Genomic DNA, 20,591 nt, shown 5'->3' on the forward strand with positions numbered 1-20,591 from the left:
TTTTCCTCTTATTGGTTCTTTTTAATTGTATATAACATTAGGATTCATTCTGGCATAATTATAAAAACATGGAATATAATTTGTTCTAATTCATCCCCAGTATTTCCCCTTCTCCTCCCTTCCTCCCACTCCCTGTTCCCTTCCCTCTAACTCTACGGATCTTCCTGCTATTCACTCATTATTGTGTTTTTTGTTTGTTTGTGTTTGTTTGTTTGTTTTACTTAGCGTCTTGTGAATGTACATGATGGTGGGATTCACTATGGTATATTTATATATGTACACTGGAAATTTAGGTCAGATTCATTCCACTGTTCTTTCCTTATCCCATCCCTTCTCTTTCACCTTTAATCTCTTTCATCTACTTCACTGACCTTCTATTTTATTTTTTTACCCCCCTCCCTTATTTTGGATTAGCTTCCTCTTATCAGAGAAAACATTCAATCTTTGATTTTTGGGGGCTGGCTTATTTCACTTAGCAGCACTCATGATTTGTCTAGCTGTGAAGTCCATATTCCGTATCTGAGGCTGGGTCCCCTGGCCACAGCTCTGGAGACAGGATTTAGGTTCAAGTCCTTTCTTGGGAGGAGAAACCAGGAAGTACTGTTATGGAATTGATTAAGCAAGACAGGGAAAGGAAGGAAGCCTGCACATGGCATATTCAGGACCAATTTTCCACTGTGGGCTGACCCACTGGGTGCCTCTGAGGACAGCAATGGCCCCATCTCCAGTTGGTTTCCATCTACCCTCTCAAGGAGGTTGTTGATTGAGAGCTGCTGGGCAAGAGTGGATATCAGTTCTCCAGTACTTTCCACGAGTTTATGTGTCAAGTATCTGGAAACAGAGAGTTTTTAGGCAGTGAAGCACTATGAGACTTCCTACAAGAATGGGGAGTTCTAAGGTATGTACAGAATCTTCAATGTTCTGGAGCTGGATTTGGGAGATAGAAAACTGTAATGGAGGCTGAGGTTGTGGCTCAGTGGTAGAGTGCTCACTTAGCACATACAAGGCACTGGGTTTGATCTTCAGCATCACATAAAAATAAATAGATAAAATAAAAGTATTGTGTCCAAGTAAATATATATTAGAAAGCTGTAATGGGAATATCACAACTGAGATAAAACTGTGTTCAAACTGGATCTGCACCTGCTCATCTATGACCTTGGGCAAGTTATTTACCATCTCAGTGCGTCAGTTGCCTTATTTGTAAAAAGAGATAATAATATAGCTAACTTTGTGGTGTTGCTGTGAGGATTGAGCCCATAGAGGTGAAAAACTTTAAAATAGTGTTGACATATTGGGTGCTATTTATTCACATTCATTAGTTGAGGATTCCAAAGTAAATTAGCAACCTGTTTCCAACAGTGCACCTGTGGTAAACAGCTACTATTTACCTCTTTTCTCCTCATTTTCATTAATGACAAGGGGGTAGCTGTTTATAGCTTTAATACTTTTAATAAGAATTTTTAACTTAACATGCCATGTGCAGTGCTGAGTAATCAAGTCAATCAAAACACAAAGTCTATTTTCTATTCATACATAGAAACATATACTCATCATTTTGGGAGAGCATTTAAATCCCTCACTGGAACATGTTTTGATGAAGTTTAGTTGAGCTTGTTTTTCCTTAGAGTTATACAACACTTAGGCACACTCCATCCCAAGGAAATCAACCGTAGAAGTCTCTTTGCTTCTCTGGCATCTCTGTAGCTGCCTTCTTTGCTACTTTGCACACAAGAATTTACAAGCCTCGCTGGCATGTCACATTATGGAAAGGATATCTATTATTTATATGGAATATTAATTTAATATGATGGTACTAAATCACTTTTCAAAGTGATCAAGAGGGAGGGAGGAAAAAGGTTAAGAAGACTCTGTGGACATAAGACACAAATTTAAAACAGAAAAAAAGAAGACCCTTCTAGCCCCAAAATGGCATGTTTGAGTGGGTTTTAAAGCTCTTTCAACATGCCTTGATTCATCAGTTTTTATTCAAACACATTTCCATGTATGTTCTTTCCCCCAAGAAATGTAGCAAATACAATTGGAAGATCTGAGTTGCTTCTGCTGTTTCATAAACAACCATTTAGTTTTAAAAACATAAACAAATAATTTGGAAAGTGGAAAATTTACTGTTTCACACAAAAAATTTTATAAGCTATCTCCCTAAGTATAAAATTATTTCAGGGAATTTTATTTTTTCTGCTAGCTTATCCCTATGTATTTGAGTCCATGATTTTCAAGGGAGTCTAAAAAATCTTTTAACAAATTGCAGGAACTTCCTGGGATGCTTTTTAAAAAGCAGCCATTTACTATTCTTGCTTGATTTGGAGGAATTCAATAAAATCTTTTTTATGTACCCTATTTATTTTCCTAGACATCTAAATTTTTCATGCCTGCATGCTCAATAATTCAAGTCGAGTTTAAAATGGCCAGGTTTTACTTTCCATGGATTATCCTTGGGGACTGAGGGTTTAAAAGAATGACAGCCATGAAAAATCCCAGGCCTCCCTCCAGCTGTGCATACAGAATGCTATCTCTACCAAAAAGTCACCTCTGCCTGCTCCACAGCGAGCATCCCAACAGTCATTGTAAATCACGGCACATTACACACCTAACTTTAGAGCAACAGGGCCATCTAGACTCCAAATGTGGAAGTACTGAAAAGAAAAATCTTTTCTGGAATTCATTTCCAGAGCTTCCTTGTGCTCTGGATATTGAGAGAGCAAAAAGGAAGCTTGTATATGACCAAGTTTCTTTAACAAGCGATTGGAGACAATACAACTGCATGCTAACTTTTTTCCATAGAACACATTAAATATTAACTCTTAAGTAGTTATGAATTAAGGATTTTAACTAATAAAATTATATCATATGAAAGTTTTGTTTTAAAGATGCATATATTCCTGTTATATATGCAAACATTTTATTCAACCTAAAAGTTCAACTTCTTCTTTTGGTTTTGGAAGAAATGAGAACATTTTCATGGGACCTTGAAAGTCTTATGTGCCTTAGGGACTGTACCTAGAGGACAATGCAGCCCAGCCAGCCCACACAAGGGAAATGAAGGGTTCAGAAGCCCTCCCTCCTTTATGCTTTTAAAATGTACTGAAAGGTGTCCAAGCATGCTCACCAAAGGACATAACAGATTTCCTTGCATTTTAAGCATTTGTTTCACACTTTAATGTTTCTTTTAATGCATGGTATAATAGATGACACATTTAACATTATAGCACTGATTCTCTTGTTCTCTAAAAGCCTTCCTTGAATTAATACTTCTCCTTTAAGTATGCAACGTCTAAGAACGGAGGACATATGATACCCTAGCCATGATCAAGATCAATGGTCACCCCTCTCGAAACCATTCTCTCTACCCTCCCTCTCCACCCAGCCACATAATAAGAGGTGACTCTTTTGCCATTTGTTACCCAGTCTGGGAAGTCACACAGCATCATCACTTCTGCTGTCCTTGGTTAAAGCAGTTACAAGCCCAGTCACATTCATGGAGGAAGGACAAGGACACATTGAAGGAGAACATGTGGGAAGAGGAATGTTGTGGTGGCCACCTTTGGATAATGAAGTCTGCCAAACGTCCTTCCACAACAGCAAATGATAGAGGGTTGGGATCAGTTCTAAAGGGAAGAGGGTAACAAGGGTGATGAACAAAGAGAAAGGGCCTTTTGCCATTTGCTAATTCAGTTGTGCCACAATCACCCCTGTAGGGGGCAGAGCAGCTGTCTATGTAGCTTCTTTAAAGAACAGAGAGACACACCCAGGTGCCCACTTGTCAACTTATTTATGAAAAGACAGCGCAGCCAAGATGATCTTCTCAGTCACCTGGGACATAAAAGCTCTTTTAGGGTGGTTGTGCTATTGTCAGCCCTAGAACCAGATTTCAGGTGCTCCCATCTTGAGGGCTCTTTCAGAGAATTCTAACACTACCTGTCTTGCTGTTGCCAATTGTGTCCTATGTTTTTCTGTTTCCTTTTCCATAACATCAAGAGTGTTGTTTTGGTTAGGTTTCCACCACTGATCTGGTCAGCTGTACCCATAGGTGGGCTAAGAGCTTCCAGACATCTTCCCAGAAGAAGCTTGAGAATGCCCTTTTCCTGTGCCTTTCTCCTGGATTTTATCTATGATGTTGGGGCACCTGGGAGGAGGGTGAGAATGGGAGCAGTCAACCTTCTTTGCTCATTTCATGGGTGGTGCCATAGAAAATTCTGTTAGCACACTGTTGGCTGCTGAAATTTTTTTGAAGTTGGATTTGCAAGACCCCATGTGAGATGCTACTGTGACTCTAATCAGCTCTCATGGGCATCAGTGCTTCGGGAAAAGGCTTCTATCCCAACAGATTTTACCCCATGAGCCAACAGGGATCTGCTGTCATTTAGCTCAAGGTGAATTCCTTTCTCTGTCTATAGGAGATGGTTTCTTGAGATTGGTCTCAGGGTGAAAAATGGATAGAGAAGAATACAATCTTTGAGGGCAAAACACAACTCAACGTGAAACAAGTTCTTCACCAATGCAACCACTAAATTCCCTAGCATCTTTTGCTCTCCATATTTGGGGGAGTCGATCATCTGTCCTGTAATTGCTATCCTTTGGCTCATTTGGCTCCTGAAGCAAAGAATTGGGCTTTGAATGCAATAAACACAGAGCTAACCCAAAGTCTTTTGACAGTTCTAGGCTCTGCTGTCTTGAAGATCAGACTTTAAATGAAGTCAGTTCTACAGGGTCTTTGGCCCCAGGGCAAGCCAATGTATCAAACTGGACATTTCTGCAGCACATAAGACCTTCATCTCCTGCACCAAAGTAAAGCGTGCCTCATGCACCATCACCCACAGTGGCTAGTGAGCTGTAGTCCTGCATAGATGTGCTATGGAACAAATACCCAATGTTCTATATGGACTGGTCAGGCTGTACTTTAATGTTCACCCAAAGATAAATACATTTATGGTGACCCAGAAAGAATGCAGAGGAATGTAGAGAAAGCAGTCTGCTTTTTAGATGCATAAATTAAAAATATAAGCACAGAAATGGATTTTTGAGAGTTGGTATTTACTTTATTTTTTTCAATTGTCATTTCTTAAAATCTAAAGCAAATGACGTTTGGCATTTGTTACCCTGTCTGGTAACAAATGCCGAAGGTCATTCATTTGTGATTATGATAAACATAATCACTCGGGGTAAATGTAAAAATTTCTAAAAGTAAAACTTTACTATGTATCTGTTTTATTTCTAACACCTTAGTTCTTGATGCTGAAAACCCCTACACATTATAATATCATTCAGTGAACACCAGTACCAAGATTAGATCATTGGGAATTTCAAATATTCCATAGTCGAGAATGGGGACAATCTGCCGAGTAAAAAAATGCTCAGAACTTGCATTATGTGTTTTTCACAGGAAAGCTAATTATTAGAGGAGGCTAAAACTTGGGTTTTCCCCACCCCAGAAAGTGGATGCTGGCCAGTGAACCCATACGATATACTTCCTGCCTTCTCTTCTTGGAAATTTAAAGAATGTTTGGCTTCGCAGAGAGTGTCAGAAAACGGAACTAACAAATAGTCTTTATTAATAAAGGATGGGCTTTTCCTGACAGATTTTAATCGTGACTACGCACGTGAATCCTTTTAAAGAAATTGCTAGGGGCCTGGGAATTTCCAAGTCCAACTTCCGTTAGCCTGCAGCCTGAGCAAGGCACACATCTGTTCCATAATTGCACAATATTTCGAATCAAAACAAACTCTTCCACGGAAGAGGGTCTTGTTGTTTTTGGCTCAGGTTACCCTTTGCGTTGTTGACTGTGTCCCTTCTTCATTCCCGGAGGTAGCGATGTTACCGACATTTCCCGGTGTCAAGATCCGCGGGAATCTGTACTGCAGCTACCCATCGCGACCACTAGATGGCGAGAGAGGACCGAACAGAGGCCCAGGCGGCGGCTCCGTTCGCCCTGCAGGGGGAGGAACACTTTTGTCTCTCTGCTTTTTCTTCCTGCCCCTTTGTTTGACTTCACCATTTTCTGTCTCCCTTTCTCTCTGCTGTAGTTCCGTGGCTCGCCTTTCATCAGGCACCTCAGTTCAAGGAAAGTCTTGTCTCCGGCTGCTTAGGCTGGGATCGCTCCGGGCTCTTGCAACGACCCGGTGGTCCTGTGCCAGCTGCCCTGCTGCCAAGTGTAAGCGTTCACTCCCGGATCCCCCGAACAATTCTTTTCATATGTCATCTAATCCGTGGCCAGGTGCGCATAGCTCATCTTGAGTCTACTGCTCAGCTCTGCATAACTTGGGGGACGGTGTTATGTCTCTGCAGGTATTATCACAAAACAGTGAAATAAAATGAAAACCGCTTCAGATGATGTGACGCCGAATAGTCAAATATTGTAGTCCTGTGATACTAGATTAAGAGAAAAAGAAAATTATATTGAGGGGGATGAAGAATTTACAATTCCTAGACTTGCCATCTCTCAGTATTGTACCAGAACTGGTCCTTCATTACAGGGAGCCAGAAAGAACAGAAGGTGCTGGAGAAAGCCCTTGGCTAACTATCCTAAAGAGCAGAGGAGTTTTATTTTATAAAAGACTTAACAACCTGAGATACCAAACCATGGAGAGGCTGGAGGAAGAGCTGCTGCCAGACCTTTGCAACTCCCCAGTGGAGAGCAGTGGGGAAGGGTCCCACAAGCAGAGGCGGCAGAGGGAAATGGGGTCTCCCAGGCCTCTTTTCATTGCAATTAGAAGTCTTATGATCCCCTGGAGGCAGATGGGAGCCCATAAAGTTAATAGGATTTATGTTCATCTAGAGTGGGGAGAAGCCACGGCTGGGTTCTGTTTAGGAGGGTGTCCACCCAGCAGAAGTCTCTCTCTGGGACTTGGACCTTCCAAAGCATCAGAAAGAACCTCAGCAGGTGCCCTTCATCAGGACTTCCACCCTCTGTCCTCACCCTCTGAGGGATCCCAGACCAATGAACACCCAGCCCCTTCTATGACCTTTGAAGAGAGGTTCCCAGTGCCTTAGGCTAGAAAATCCCTGGGCAGTCTATCCAAGGCTTAGTATTTGGGCCTGGAATGGACACCTCCTAAATTCTAAGAAAACACAGTGCCTGATAGAACCATATGATGAACACCCAAGTGGATATGCGAAAAAATCCCTGTGCCCCATCCCACATGTAGGTGGGACCAATTAGACCAAGATGGGTTCAGTTTTTCATCTCACCTCTTTCAGTGACCTAGTAGTGTGATTTAGGACTGAGGAGAGAGAGGACCAAACTCAGTTGTTTCAGTTGAACTTCCCTGTGAGTTTTCGGGTCCAATGAGGGTATGAACAGAATCCCAAAAATATCTTTTGAAAGCCCAAGCACTGAGCTCAGTAAGGGATCCAGCCAAACCAAAGTTCCCTCCCTCCTGGTCTGTGATCCTGGAGTTCACAAAGAGTCTGCCACATCTGAGCCCCCTGAGCATGCTGAGAAGGGTTTGCTGCACCTGGCTGGGGGCAATGGACCATTGTTTTTCAGCAGCAGTGACTGCAGTGGGCCTCCTTCTCACCCCTGGAGCTGGCCCTGTGCCATCGCCCTCAGAAGCCAGGCAGGCTTTTGTTCTGGATACTTGTGGGGCGGGTTACACAGGGAAAGTGAGGCTTGGCTGGAAGACTCTCTGTGGCATGCCCCAGGTTTTCCAAACTCCCACAGTCAGGAAGCAGGTTCCAGCTCTTTCCAGACCCCTGCCTTCTAAATGGAAGAGCTGCAGCAGCACCTCGGGCTAGGCATGCATATGCTAGAAGCTTTTCTCTTAAAAGGGAATTGTTAAGTGTCTCTTTGGAAAGTCAGTAGGGTTTCCTAGGAGATTCTGACATGATGTACTTAACAAATAGAGTGTAAAAAGATAGTGGGAGAGGCCTCTGGTCAGGGAAGAAGGTAAAAGGCATGGATATGGGGACCAAGAAGACCTGGGTTCGAGTCTTGGTTCATCCTCAGATCTAAGTGACCTTGATAAAGCCAATTGATCCCTATGAAGCTTCTCATTCCATTACCCTTTGTCTTACCCTGACTAGTCCAACATATTTTGTAATTTGTGTGTTTGTCAGGAGAAAAGGCCACAATAAAAACTTGGAATTATAATTATCATAATAAGGGGCTGGAGTTGTAGCTCAGCGATAGAGAGTTTGCCTAGCACGTGTGAGGCACTGGGTTCAATCCTCAGCATCACATAAAAATAAATAAATAAATATAATATAATTATCATAATCAGAATTAACTGAGCACAGTGCTCAGCACTTTACAGTAATTTCATTTAATCTTCAGAACACTTTTGTAAGGAAGGTATTGCTTCAATTCACAGTTTACCAGGGAAGATACAGCTTTAGGGAGATTGCTAAAGACTTAGAATGACCTTTCTAAAACTAAGACTGGTTGTGAAAGTCCTTGGTTTAAAAATCCAATTATGGATTTATCTATAGGCTGAAGTACCTTGTCCCCTCCTTGGTGTAACCCTTCATGCTTGGTATCTAACCAGCCATCTGATTTCCTGACTCACAGCCCACCTCTGACCATACCTGGCCTTCCATGGTGACTGAGGGGTTCCTGCACCTCTGCCTTCTGCATGTTTTTTTTTTTCTCCCTTTTGCTCCTTCTCTGCCTGGTTAACTCTAACAGCACTTCAAGGTGAGACTCAAGCAACCTTTAATCGAGAGAGTACCCCCCAAGCATAACTGAGAGTCTGACCCCAGCAAGCATGACAAATGTCTGCTCAGTTCTTTGTCCCCACTCTTAGGTAGTAGCAGGTGATGTGTTCTTTATCTTTGTATCCTCAAGGCCTAGCACAGTCCTTGGCACATAGTAGGTGGTCAAAAATATTTTTGAATGAATAATTAAATTTTAAACAAGGATAGAAGTGAAAGGAAGGTAGGTTTGAACTCTAGTTAAAGAACTTTCTAACAGAGCTCTCTGTGGGTGGCAACTCCAAAACTTAAAGAGATGATAAATTCTAAGCTAAAAAATCCATGATCTACAAAATCATCATTAGCAGCAGCAATAGCATTTATGTTCATTGAGCACTGGCTATGGACCAGCTATGTGCTAAGCACTTTTTAAGTATTATTTTAAATATTGTAACAAGCAAGCAGTATCCATGTAGCATTAAACATTAATGCCCCCACTTTGCAGACCAAGAAGTTGAGCACAGAGAGGGTGAGTGCTGGTGGTCCAGCTACCTGGTGCTCTGACTGCAGGATATTTTCCATCAGGTAGGCAATGAGTATTAACAGGAATTGGTAGGGAGAACTTGTGGTCATTTCATATTGGGAAAAGGTGGTGTCCAGTAAAACTCAATCCTTAGAGATTCTGGAAGTCTTGCACTGGAAACGTGTTCACTTCCTAGCTCAGTACTTCCAGCTCATTGGCCGTAGCATGTTCTTGGTGGGTAAATACCTGCTAACACATCTCAGGTCACTGGAGTAACAAGGAACCCAGCTGAACAAATGCTATCCTGTAACAGTGATCCGTACCCTCTTTCCAGATCAGCTTGCCAATCTAATTCCATGTGATCATCCCCAAACAATATGTTCATCAAGTCACTTCCTTTCTCAAAAGGTTAACTCTAAGTCTTTAGCCTGAAATGTAAGAGAAGTCCTTTTGCTGCTGTTACTCTGGATTCTCCCCTGCTGCAGCTCTTCTGCAGCTGGGAGTCCAGGCTGCCCCAGGTCTCTGAGCATTCCACGTACACCCCTTGTTTTAGAAATGTTGATATATTCTGCCAAATTATCTTAAATATGTGAATAAAAATCACTTTGGAAAACTTATATATATTATCACTGGCCCCAGAGTCTTTCCACTCTCCACTTGGCTAAGGAGTGCCCAATCATTTTAGGTCAAGAATTGCTTTGAGAATAGACCCTCCTGGGGAAGAGGTGCACAGATAGCTGTTCCCCCAATGGATTATAATTTCAGGAAGTTCATAGACATCCTTCCCATACTACTTAAGGACCCCAGGTTAAGAACCCTGAGAAAACCAAACTCTTTCATGCATAGCTAGGGGAGAGGGTGTCAGAGACTTCATGTATTTCAGGCAGCCTGTGAGTGGTGGAGCTGGGATTTGTACCCATGTTTTCTGACTCTTTATGCCTGTGTCTATTTTTAAGGATTCTAATGAGGGAAATTGTATTAATTTTACTATATACCACAATACATTAAACATGCAATGCCTATCTCTTGTACTTTAGCATTAAGATTGGCTTCAGCAGAATTCTTTAAATTTGTGCCACACTGGCTAACAGTGGTTGATACTTTCAAGAAAAGTCATTAAATAACAATGACTGCAGAGTGTTAATTATAAGGTAGGGAAGCAAAACCCCATTAAACAAATAAACCAGATACTCTACAGTTGGGAAAGAGTGACAGCATCAATAGTTAGAGGCCACACCAACCCAAGAACTTAAAACTGAGTAAGACAATCAAAAACCATGTATGGCCGGGTTGCAGTCTGCATCAGCTGGGCATTCAGAATGAAGCCCATGAAGTTGTCAAAGTGAAAGCCCACAGGAAGAGAAATCATAATTGAGAATCATGGAGGTAAAGACCCACATAATTTCCACTTTCCACAATGTGATTGAGAAATAACATCCTTTTTCATAATAATTGTATACAAAGTAATATATTTAACCCCAAACAAGGGAACAATAGCAATTCCTTTTCATCATACAAAAATTTATTTAAAATGTACAGGATATCAATTCCTCTCAATGTCTTTCTTATTTTAATTAAAGCATACGAACATTACAGTGACATAGATCATTTGTTTACTTACTCAAAAGGAGATAGAGATGATAGAAAATCTAAATAGACTTAAACGTCTGTCAAAATGTTTAGATTGAAGTCATAGACAAAATGATACATGCCTTCAACTTATAGCAACCAACTCTTTTAGTTTGCCAGGACTGAATATTTCACATTACAGACCAAGGTGGTTATTTATTTAATTTAGTTTCTTTATTTATTGAGATTTGACTTTTTTTCTTTATTTAGGAAGAGAATCAATGTTGTTAATTTAGTAGGAATACATCATTTATTATGTATCAGCCATAATAGTCAACAACTAAAATTCCCACAGTATACACATACTACAATTAAGAGCTCCATTAAACATGAGAGTATAGGAGCAAACAAATAATAGAATAAATTCATTTAGTGGAATTCTAAAAAATATTACTGAACCACAGGAGAAAAGGAAATCATTTAAGAATGGTTTAATTTTATTCTGAAATGTTTATTGTTTCTTTTTCTTAGCTAAGAGAGTGCTGAGATAGAAGCTTGGGAAGGGGTGTCAGAATTCCTGGTACTATTACTAATTCATTACTGAATAATATTGGACAAATTATGTAAATCCAATTTTGTCTTGTATGGATCTTCTCTAATATGGTAGTGAAATTTAACCTGTAGCAATATTATGAGCCTGAATTTGTCTGCTAATGAAAGAGATGTAAACAACAATAAAAACAAAGGTGAGGAAATGTGTATTAAATTCACACCTTGCATTTCTTTATGACTTATAGCAATATTTAATATATATTGTGATTATCTCAATTTTATCCAGTGGGTGATTCAGATCATAGAATTGACCTAAGTTCACTGTGCTGGTATGTAAAATTCGCTGTGTTTAGATTTCTTGAGGCCTTTGAGGATCTGATGACAGCTAAATACCCTCGTCTTGGGTTGGGGGGAACATACATGGGCATGTGTTCTTTTCTAACTCTTCCAATACCTGGGACAAATGGGGATCTATATACTTAATGCCACAAGATTTTTCCCTTATCTTATCCACTCTCACTCTGCCCATAATACACTGTTTCCCCCATTATTGCTGATATCACTCCTTTAAGTTCTTCAGAAAAACAGAAAGCTAGATGGTCAAGTTCAAATTGAGAGTTTGGGGCCTATTTGGAGTCACTCACTGGAAGATGGTGGCCTTCCTATCTAAGGCTTCATCATGAGGACAAATTTGGGGAAAAGGTTTAGAGTTTTTAGGCAGGGGATCCTGGGTTCTAGGAGCAGAACCATCAGCCAAAAAAACAAAAACAAAAACAGAGATAACAGTCTTGTGGTGGTCACACTCCTTTGACCCTGGAAAATATGTCCTGTTGAAAGAGGCATAGCCAGAGCAGGCCACTCCAAAGCATCCTTTGTGCCTGGTCTAAAGACCATACCATATATGCACATACTCAGTTCTTTCTTTTGACAATTTATTTAAATTTATTTTAAACAGATACATAAAAATATGAAAGTTTTATATACTTATGGGGTACTACATGATGTTTTCATTCATATATAGGTTATGTAATATTTAAATCAGGGTAAAAATATGTATCTCTTCAAGCATTTATTATTTCTTTATGGGGACAACATTCAAAATCTTTTCTTCTTGAAATATGTAATACAATATCATTATTAATTAGCACCTATTGTGCAATAGAACACTAGAAGATATTACTCCTACCCAACTACACCTGTGTTAGTCAGGTTTTGCCTTGCTGTGTCCAAAAGACCTGACAAGAACAATTTCAAGAAGAAAAGTTGATTTTGGCTCACAGTTTCAGAGTTTTACTTTATGGTTGGCTGACTCCACAGCTCTGAGCTGGAGGTAGGCAGAACATCATGGCAGAGGGCATGGCAGATGAAAGCAGCTCAGGACATGACAGCCAGGAAGCAGAGTGAGGGGTGGGGGCGGGGTGGAGAGAGTACTCCACTCACCAGACACAAAATATAAACCCCAAAGGCACACCTCCAGTGATCAATTTCCTCCAACCACACCCTACCTGCTGACTGTTACTGCCCAGTTAATCTATGTTAGTGGATTAATCCATTGATAGGTTACAGCTCTCATAATCTAATCATTTCACCTCTGAACTTCTTGCATTGTCTCATCCATGAGCTTTTAGGAAACATTCACACCAACCTTTCCTCATCACTCCCTCTCTCCTACATCCCCTGGCCTCTGTAAACCACTATTTCACTGTCAATTTCTATGAGATCAGATTTTTTAGATTCCACGTATGGGTGAGATCATGTGGTCCTTGTCTCTCTGTGCCTAGCTTATCTCACTTAACACAATGACCTCCAGTTCCATCCATATTGTCAGAAATGGCAGGATGTCATTCTTTTGTAAAGCTGAATAGAATCCCATTGTGTATATGTACCACGTTTTCTTCATCTACTATCAGCTGATGGACACTTAGTTTATTTCTATTTCTTGGCTCTTGTGCCTAGTGCTGCAACAGATGTCTCTTGGACATGCTGATTTCACTTCCTTTGGATATATACCCAGTAATGGGATTGCTGGATTTTGTGGTAGTTCTATTTTTAATTTTTTAAGGAAACCTCCATATGTTTTCCCTAATGACTATACTAATTTACATTCCTGCCAACAGTATGCAAGGATTCCCTTTTCTCCACATCCTTGCCAGAACTTGTTATCTTTTGCCTTTTAGTTAATAGCCATTCTTTCTGAAGTGAGGTAATATCTTATTGTGGTTTTAATTTACATTTCCCTGATAATTAATGATAATGAGCATTTTCTCATATACCTGTTGGCTATTTATATGTCTTCTTTTGAGAAATGTTTGTTTAGATCTATTGTCTATTTTTAAGTCAGATTATTTGTACTTTTGCTATTGAGTTTTTTGAGTGTCTTATGTACATATTCTGGATATTCACCCTTTGTCAGATGTGTAGTTTTTAAATATTTTCTATTCTGTAGGTTGTCTTTTTATTTTTGATTGTTTCTTGGAATCTTGTCCACAAATTCTTGCCCATTCCAACATCTTCAGGTGTTCCCCCAGTTTTTTATTTTTTATTTTCCTAGTACTCTCATAGTTTTAGGTATTACTTCAAATATTTAATTCACTTTGAGTTGACTTTTTAAGCTGGTGAGAGATAAGGGTCTAGTTTTATTCTTTTGCATGTGGGTATCCGATTTTCTCAGCAGAATTTATTGAAAAGACTGTTCTTTTTCCAATGTGTTCTTGGCACCTTTGTCCAAAATTTGTTGGTTGTAGGCGTGTGGGTTGACCTCTTTTCTATGTGTTCCACTGGTCTATGAGTATGTTTTTATGCCAATGCTATGCTGTCTTGACTGCTACAGTTTTGTAGTATGTTTTAAAGTCAAGTAGTATAATTCTTCCAGGTTTGTTATTTTTGCTCAATATTGCTTTGGTTATTTAAAATAATTCTATATACTACTTCTGAGGTTGACAACTGTCCTATAGCTTTTCCATTGATCGCAGTTTAGGAATTTATGATCACTTAAGGATAGCTGTAGGGCTGGGGTTGTGGCTCGGTGGTAGAGCGCTCTCCTAGCACCCTTGAGGTACTGGGTTTGATCCTCAGCACCACATAAAAATAAATAAATAAAACAAAGGTATAAAAAATAAAAAGAAAATTATGACATTTTGAGCCCAGTCAATAATTTTTTTAAAAAAAATAATAACTGTAAAATCCATATGTATTGCTTTAAGAGATAAAATCCTTTTATGTTCAAAAGAAATCTTATTAATTTGATACATATTTTCATTCATTTATTCATCCATCCCATTTATCAACTTATCAATAAATGTAGCAATATAATAGATAAATGTAAGAAATAAATAGAAAATGCTATAATAAACAAATGTAATAAATGGCTAAACTATCAACTGTGGTAGGTAAAAACATCATTTCAAGAGTTTCCTTGAAGTTACCTTAGGACCAAGGAAATACCACTCCTAAGTCTATACTCAAAATATGTCTATTTGAAAACTTATAAAAGTTTGTCCCCAAAGTAGAAACAACCTAAATGTTCGTCAACTGATGAAAGATAAATAAAATGTGGTATAATTATAGTGGAAAACTTAACAATAAAAAGGAATGTAGTACTGACACATTCTATAAAGTGAATGAATCTTGAAAATGTGATGCTAACTGAAGGATGTCAGGTCCCAAAAGCCACGTACAGTATGACTCCAATTATACTAAATGTCCAGAATGGACAAAATCATAAAGACAAGAGTAAGGAGGCAGGAAGGAACGAGAGTGACTGCTACTGAGAAGTTTTCTGGGATGTATGTGAATATGTTCTGGACTTAGTTGTGATGGTTACTTATCTTTTAAATATACTAAAAACCATTGAATGGCATGATCAAAAGGGGTGAATTTTAAAGTTTTCCATTATACATTAGGGGTCCCCCCCATTGTTTTAAAATAAAATAGATTTAAAAAACAAACCGGGTCTCCTCCTTTCTTTGAGGAAGCCCATAGTCTGGCTCAACATGAGGCCTCTGCACCCTTTAACGCATGTCCTAGATCGGGTGCTTGGTTCCCCGTAGCAGGCCCATCATTTTATGCGTCCGGGTCTCCACGCGCTGAGCTCCTGAAAGGCCAGTAAAACCGGGGTTCCCTCTCCCAGAGCGGGTTTCCGGGCCGCCTGCCCGGCCAACTTTCCTGCGGCAGGGGCTCAGCACTCTCGCCCACGTGCGCGCGCAGCCGCCTGGGGCTCTAGGGGCTCCCGAACCTCCAGCGCTGCCTGGCGGCGGCGCGCGCGCACGGGCCAAACCGGCGGCCCAGCCTGTCTAATTTAAGTGGTAATTTCCTTCGGGGCTTTCACTCAAGTGCAGCCCAGGGAGAATCGTGGCGAAGAGCTTTCCGAGAGGAAATGTTACCCTGGACTTCCCGGAGAGTTTCGGCGCTGGGGAACTTTCCCTTTGGCTTAATGAGAGCCTCTTAAGAGCGGTTAATTAGCCCAGGGCAGGGGGCGCCCCCTCGCGCGGGCGCAGGGCGGGAGCGCGCCGCCACTTTCTGCTTTCTTCTGCAGCTGGAGAAGAAGGAGGTGGTGGCGAAAAGGAATTTAAATGTGGAGGTCGGGATGGAGGAGGGCGGGGCAGTGGGGATCGTATGGACCTAAGGTTTGGTCTTTCTGGTGGTCAAGAAGAGGTTGGTTTCTTTCCGTGGGGCCCATTACATTTATTATTATTATTATTTGGTTCCCCCTTTAGTCATAGGGGTGGGGTCGGAACTGGGTAGGGTGGAAAATATTTATCGATGCTGGGTCCAAAGATGACTGCGTTTCCATCACTCACGTTGCTGTAGTAATAGAGGCTCCAGCTTCCATCCAGCTCAGTTACTAATTGGAAGTCAGGGGTGTATGTGTTTGTAAATGGGGGTGGGGTTCTAGCACAAGAATGTGTATTTTAACCATTTTATTAGGTAATTATTACCCAAACCAAAATTTAAGGTATGCTGGACACAAGGTGCCTCCAGTTGAAGAGTTCACACTGGACACATCAGTCACATCTTGACGGGCTAAGGGATGTTCAAGAGGGTTTGAAGGAACCCAACCAGCACAAAACCAAAAGCCAGCCAATACTCAAGAGCAGCACAACTGAGAAGGACTGGGTCAAGAATACCAACTCTTGGTTCAGTTTATTTATTTATTTTTTTTTACAAATTAGAAAATCAAAACTGTCACCTGTCCCCACCTCCATGCAATCACAACTCCAATCATTCACTAGCCTCTGAGTGCAAGTTTGAATCTGGGGCAGGGTTGATTTTTGTCTCTAATAATAGCAGCCCTTGGGCTTGCACTCCGGACCTGGCTAACCATCTGTCCAGTGCATGGCTGTGGCGAATGGCATAGGAGGCTAAGTCCACTTGCTGCTGTTGAACTTGCCTTTGCCTGAGCTATTGAAAACTGTCTTCTGTGAAGTCCCCTTTGTGTCTGATGTGTCCAACCCATCACCCATCACCCTGACCCACAAAGCAACCTTCAGAACGAAGGATACTAGGAGGAGAAAAGCTTTCCTGTGGGAAAGAAGTACTTAATAAATGTAGTAAACATTTTAGAGAAGACAAACTGAAACCTCAGGCTTCAAGTAACCACAAAAAGTTCTGAAAGGATTTTGCTTGCTGTAGGTGGATGACTGCAACTCATTGTTCAAGCACAGTTTAAGCTCAAATGTTAAGCTTAACTGTAAATGAGGCTGAGCCCATAATAAAACTGAGAGCCTGACACAATGTCTGAGGCCTATGGAGCCTGTTACCTTCCTTTATGTTTTCTAGGACTCATTAACTATTTAGCTTTGTTTTCTTCGTGAGGTCTTTGGCCTTATTGCTCTTGCATTTGTGTTGTTTTTACTTTTTAAAATGAAACAGCTCATAATTGTTGTACAATTGATTAAAGAGATTGGAGTGGGAGATTCTGATTAAAAGGTTTATATATATATTTAAAGATGCAGAGGTGAGAACTGTAGAAACAAAAATAACAATAAAAAGCACTTGCAGAAGGAAGAAGTTTAGAATAAATGAACTAAATTCTCCCCCTTCATACTAAGGTGTGTAGAGATAATATCTCATGTTGACAGATGGAGAAAAAGAAGGTAAGGCTCTTATCTAGATTTATGGAGATAAGGAGATAAATGCTAAAAGAACCCAAAATGAACAGAAGAGGTAGAATAAGGGGTGGAGGTGGAGAGCAAAGGGGTAGGAGGCTGCTGCTCATCCCCTTAAATTCTGTCCTCATTGATTTGTTCCCACACATGTGCATTACTTTAGTAGTTTTTTTTTTTTTTTTAAAGCAAGAGACAAAAAGAAAGGAAAACATGGTGGGAACATAAAATTGAGTCAAGAATTAGGTTTAAAAACACATCTCACATTGCCTCACACATTTGCTGCAGCTGGGCCACACATTTGGCTTTGAGCTACGCAAGAGCAACTGGAAAAGGGACCCTTGATCAATCCATTCATAATATTCTCAAGATGAAAACAGACCGATTGTTTGGGAGAATTTTGGCTGTTGTTTGCTATTAAAATGTCAGAGTGAGATTTTTTTTCTGGAGTTCTTCCTAAACAAGGCGGATGTGATTATATTCTCAATAATATCTTCGAAATGTGTGGAATATTGGTTTTCTTTTTTTCCCTCTTGACTATTTCTCAACCCAGATTGCTGGTGTCACACTCAAGTGCAAGTTAAATAAACAATTCCATGGGAACGCAATTCCTGATGGATCTAGGTATTGATTTTAGAATATTTGGAAAAGTAGATTTAGTTTTGTAATAACAGAATTGTTACTTTTAATTTAAAAAAAATTGAATTTCTCTCAACTGAACTATGGAAAGTTATCAGGTGACTATGAGGTCAAAACTGTATTTTCTAATGATCCCCTAGATTATAGCTAATGAAGGTTGTCTGTTGAAATAGATCTATGTACCCTAACAGCCAATCAAATTGAGAGATTTTACATTTGTATTTAGCAAACATAAGAAGTGTTATAAACAGGGCTGGGGATGTGGCTCAAGTGGTAGCGCGCTGGTCTGGCATGCGTGCGGCCTGGGTTCGATCCTCAGCACCACATACAAACAAAGATATCCGCTGAAAACTGAGAAAATAAATATTAAAAATATTTAAAAAATTCTCTGTCTCTGTCTTTCTCTCTCCCCCTCTCTCTTAAAAAATAAAAAAAGAAGAGTTATAAACACAACTAAACACATGTACCCACATTTTCTGTGCCTATCTTTGTGTTCTTTCTTTTTAGAACATTATAGTTATACATAATAATGGGATTCATTTTGACATATTCATAAATGCATAGACCCTAGTTTTCTCTGTTTCAATCTCCTATACCCCCTTTCCTCCACTACTCTCTCCCCTGATTACAGTTCTCTATTCTATTGCACTTCCTTCTACTTATTTATTTATTGGTACATTATCATTGTATATAAAATTGGAATGCATCGTTGTATAGTCATACATGTACCCTGTAAAATTTGGTCAACTTTATTCCCCAGTTCTTTCCCTTTCCCTCTCTGCTCCATTCTACTTGGCTATCTTTGTGTTTTATGCTGTCTTCTGGGTGCATGTGCTGGGATCAGTCTTATAGATGAAATGTTGCATTTCTGGTACTTCAGTAATTAGGTAACATTGCAAAGAAACTCAGATTTAATTTTCACACTAACAATTATGGTTTGCTTATTACAAAATCAGTATGTTTCTTAAAAGTGAAAATATATTAAAATAGAGCAATTGTTGATAGCATCAACTATTAACCATTTAGTGATTTTTTATGCATATATGTATATAGCTTAAAAATGAAATAATATGGTTTATAGACTTACATTCCCCTTGGTATAGTGTCTATCTTTCCAAATCATTAAATATTCTTGCAGAAAATCTTTTTAAAATTCTACATAATCCATTATTTTAGTGTGCATTTGGGGTGCTTAGCCATCCATTTTTAAAAACATGATATAGAAACACAATTTTTAAGGTTGAATTGTTAGGCTCTTTAATATGCTATTTCCCAAAGGAAAAAATCTGAGAAAACTGAAAGAGATTCTAAATAGGATTGGAATACTTCCAGGTCCTGCTTGATTTATATGGGCACAGTTTAAAGGCTTCAGTTACCTTCCCAATACTTGGCTACTTTCTTCCAGTTTTGAGAGAAATTTCATGGTGATAGAGTTATGGCTTATTAAAATATCTTAAAGACTTGACTATAGACCCTGAAATAGTTTCTTTCGATTACATATTTTTTAATGATCTTGGTTAGGGAAGATGTTTGTTTAAAATCACCTGTATTTACAAATCTCTGGTTCTCTTTCCCTTATTTTAACACTTAGATGACTAGAAAATAGAGCTTCCTCTGGTTGTTAACCCTCTTTTACAGTGGTTCTCAAATTTTCTATGGATCCTGGGTGTTTATAAGCTGTATTGAGATGTTTTCTCACTAAAATTCAATAATATGAATTTTCAAAGTTTCCAGGGGGGGAAAAAAAAGTTACCAGACAGAATTTTCTCATTTTAAAGTTTTCACTTTACAAATTTTATTTTAAAATTTTGGTGTTTGCTCCAGCTTGTCTCCTTGAGACTACTTACAAAACAAAACAATCTTATAAACAAGTAATAAACGGATGGTGATGAAAGATGGGAAATTTTATAAGGAATCTGCCGTCTCTAGTTCTACTATTTTCTATCATGGGCATGACAAATTATGGTAGACATATACATAAGTCTACGTCTTCTTCTAAGTAATCTTGTTTCTGGATTCCAGTTTTTGTAGCAGAACTGAGTGTATCAGCGTATCCTGGTGTTCCACAAAGAGTAATGGCACCACCTAGGTGCTTGGCCCTTTACACCTGAGAACTAATACTGAAGGTAGAACATAAGCCTGCCAGCCCTCAGTGAATTACAGCTCTGCTAAAAATTCATGACTTCTGCCAAAGCCCTTCTCCAGAAAGTCCTGGCCCACTCAGATAAAATGCTCCAACTCATGTAGAGTGTTTTGCAGTAGCACATGTCTTTTCTCTACCCAAGGCTTTAACAATAGCACTTCAGTTGATGGACTGCTTCCCTGTGCCAGCTATCTCCCTTCTCACTGGTTGACTGGGGCTCCCTTTCCAATTGTATCCACGGGGAATCGAAGGCATAGAGGATAAGAAGCTTGTCTGAGGCTGCAAATCTTTAAGTGCCACTTTTTGAATCACTTTCCTTTATGGTTTTTCTCTGAGGTGCACCCAGCTCTTGTCTGAATGTGGTAGTACAAGGTACCTGATACCTCTTGAGTATGAGATTTAGGGAATAAT

The 20,591-nt window shown here is 39.7% G+C and overlaps 1 long non-coding RNA gene across 1 annotated transcript in view; it reads left to right on the forward strand.

The window, feature by feature from the left end:
• The first annotated feature begins 696 nt into the window (after positions 1-696).
• Positions 697-20,591, forward strand: part of LOC114104448 (uncharacterized) — an 84,618-nt gene continuing 64,723 nt past the window's right edge. The window contains exon 1 of the long non-coding RNA XR_003584846.2: positions 697-898. This is a non-coding gene — a long non-coding RNA (uncharacterized lncRNA). The remainder of the gene's footprint in view (positions 899-20,591) is intronic.

Source organism: Marmota flaviventris, chromosome 13 (assembly GCF_047511675.1).
Source record: "Marmota flaviventris isolate mMarFla1 chromosome 13, mMarFla1.hap1, whole genome shotgun sequence".
Classification (NCBI taxonomy): Eukaryota; Metazoa; Chordata; class Mammalia; order Rodentia; family Sciuridae; genus Marmota; species Marmota flaviventris.